This window comes from Cyprinus carpio, unplaced genomic scaffold (assembly GCF_018340385.1).
Source record: "Cyprinus carpio isolate SPL01 unplaced genomic scaffold, ASM1834038v1 S000006532, whole genome shotgun sequence".
NCBI lineage: Eukaryota > Metazoa > Chordata > Actinopteri > Cypriniformes > Cyprinidae > Cyprinus > Cyprinus carpio.
This window is the reverse complement of record NW_024879197.1, coordinates 448,379-451,278: the sequence shown is the minus strand read 5'-3', so window position 1 is coordinate 451,278 and position 2,900 is coordinate 448,379. Positions and strand designations below refer to the sequence as shown.

The 2,900-nt window shown below is 36.8% G+C and overlaps 1 pseudogene; it reads left to right on the top strand.

Moving 5' to 3' along the window:
* Window positions 1-855: 855 nt before the first annotated feature.
* Window positions 856-2,667, top strand: LOC109049281 (annotated as a pseudogene).
* Window positions 2,668-2,900: the final 233 nt, after the last annotated feature.

Genomic DNA, 2,900 nt, shown 5'->3' with positions numbered 1-2,900 from the left:
CCAAGATACTTTTTTGTAGATAATGGTATGTTACCGTATGTACCGATTTTAATGTATGTACGTGAAACGTAGCTTGAGGCGCACTCCGTTGAAATTTAACAGGTGGCGCTATCGAGCCATTTTGCCACACCCACTTCTGAAACCTATATCAGATGTAAATTTTCGACAGTTCTGATGTGTGTGCAAAGTTTCGTGAATTTTCGACAGTTCTGATGTGTGTGCAAAGTTTCGTGAGATTAAGAGCATGTTTAGGCTCTCAAAAATGCAATTCATTTCGGAGAAGAAGAAGAAGAAGAAGAAGAAGAAGAAGAAACGGAGCAATTCCAAGAGGGTCCTCGCACCATCGGTGCTCGGGCCCTAATAAAAGAATAGTGATGATGCAGACATCCCCTAATTCTATCTCAGATATACTGAATGAATGAATGAATCAGTCAGTCAGTCAGTCAGTCAATCGGAAAGAATTGCTTACTTGGGGAGTGTAGGAAAGTAAGTTTGTATTATATTAAATTGAAATACACCTAAGCATTTGGAAGATGCTAACCTAAGCTTTTTATCAGTTTGTACATTTCCTGGAAATCAATTTGTCTTTCATCCTTAATTTGGGGGCTTTTTTCAATGCAACCGATTATGGTTAATTTAATTAATTACCATTAATTACCATATTATTGTAATTAATCACCATATTAATCACCATAATCTAATAAGTAAAGCATTATTGATATTGTAATTGTTGATTTTGTAATGTATAATATGTCTAACACAGACACTAATAATAGTTTCAGATTGAGGCATCTTGGGAAACATAATAGTGCACCTGATTCGATATATAACTCAGGACGACGTCATGCATAATGATATGTATGATTAATATATAAAACCAAAGGTAAGACAATCATCTCCTCACCTTTTTTCTTGTGAAGGTTAACAGGATAATGATTCATATTTTTGTCTATGTATTTCATCTTTCCAGTGCAGCTGTAACTTCAAGCTGCAACCCACAGGGTGACTTTAATTTGCCAGTATTCATGACTAGTGGAGACTTCACAATAGGAGGAATTTTTCCTTTGCATTATAGAGTAGAGCTTCCTCCAACAGACTACATAAAGAGACCTTTAGCAGCACAGTGTCAAGGGTAAGGACATGTCTTATATGTTCTTTGTCTTTCCCAAACTGTAATTCTGTTGTTTACATTTACATTACATTTATGCATTTAGCAAGATGCTTTAATCCAAAGTGACTTACAGTGCATTCAGTATGTGTGTTCCCTGGGAATTGAACCCACAATCTTTTGCATTGCTAACACAATGTTCTACCACTGAGCCTTAGGAGCACTGTGTTGTTTATGTTTTATACATTTTCTGAAGAATAATTATGAGAAAACCATCTATTGTTTTAAAAGAAGGAATTATCATGACATGATTTTATACAGGTTTGATCTAAGGGCTTTCCGCTGGGCTCTCACTATGACACTTGCTGTGGAGGAAATAAACAACAGAAAAGATCTCTTACCAAACCATACTCTGGCTTATAGTATCTTTGATTCGTGTGGCGCTCCTGTGACTGCACAGAAAGCAGTCTTGTCAGTGCTGAATGGACAGGATGTTGTTCAAAGTATTATATGTTCTGGAGCTAGCACTTTATTAGGATTAATAGGGGAATCTGGATCCTCACAAACAGTCGTTGTCTCCAGAACTCTGGAGCCTTTCAGAATACCCATGGTAAAAATAAAAAAAAAATGATTAAATAAATATATTTTCCTGTTTATAGTTGGCTAACATTTGTTTCTTTTTCATTTGTTTCTTCTGTTTCTTTTTTAATTATTATTTATTTTATAGATAAGTTACTTCTCAACCTGCTCTTGTTTAAGTGATCGGAAGCAGTTCCCAACATTTTTCAGAGTGGTTCCCAGTGATGATTACCAGGTCAAAGCTATTGCACAACTCTTAAAGTGGTTTGACTGGACATGGTTTGGAATGGTGACTGAAGACGATGACTATGGCAGGTTTGCTTTACAAGGCTTAAAGCGAGAAATTGAGAATACTAACATTTGTCTGGCCTATCATGAAATGATCCCTAAAGACTATATTCAGGAACAGGTTCTGAAGATTCTTAAAGTAATGAAGGAATCAACAGCTAAGGTGGTGGTTGTTTTTTCAGGGGAGGGGGAATTTTACCCTTTCTTAAGAGAGTTTGTGACCCAAAATATCACAGGAATTCAATGGATTGCAAGTGAGGCTTGGGTTACTGCTTCAATGTTAGCAGAATCATATCCATTCTTAGATGGAACAATTGGTTTTGCAATACGTCAAGGACACATTCCAGGTCTTCAGGATTACCTCAAAACGGTGACCCCAGAAAGCTACCCTTCTAACCCTCAAGTTCAGGAGTTGTGGGAGGCTCTTTATGGTTGTTCTCCCTCCACATCCAGCTTGAAGAGTCATTTGCCCTCCTGCACAGGAAAGGAAACTCTCAGACAAGAACACTCTGCCTTCATGAACACATCCAGCCCTCGTGTGGCATACAATGTATATAAAGCAGTATATGCCTTTGCTCATTCTCTACATAATCTCATTCACTGTAAACAGGGAAATGGACCATTTGAAAATTCATCATGTGCAAACCTCAACAATGTGTTTCCATGGCAGGTAAACATACCTAAGGGTTTAAGGAGAACTGATTTTCACAAAGAATAGTGATTATATTTTGCATGTTTTTCTTTTTAAAATTAGTTTTTAATAAACAAATTAAAATAAATGTAAACATAAATGTCTGCCCCCTCCCTCCATTTTTCCCACCTTCTTTTTGCTTTTTTTTCTTCTCCAAAGCTTCAGCATTATTTACAGGAAATCTCTTTATCAATATCAACAGTCCAAGATCATCCTGGATTGCAGTGTTGGCTC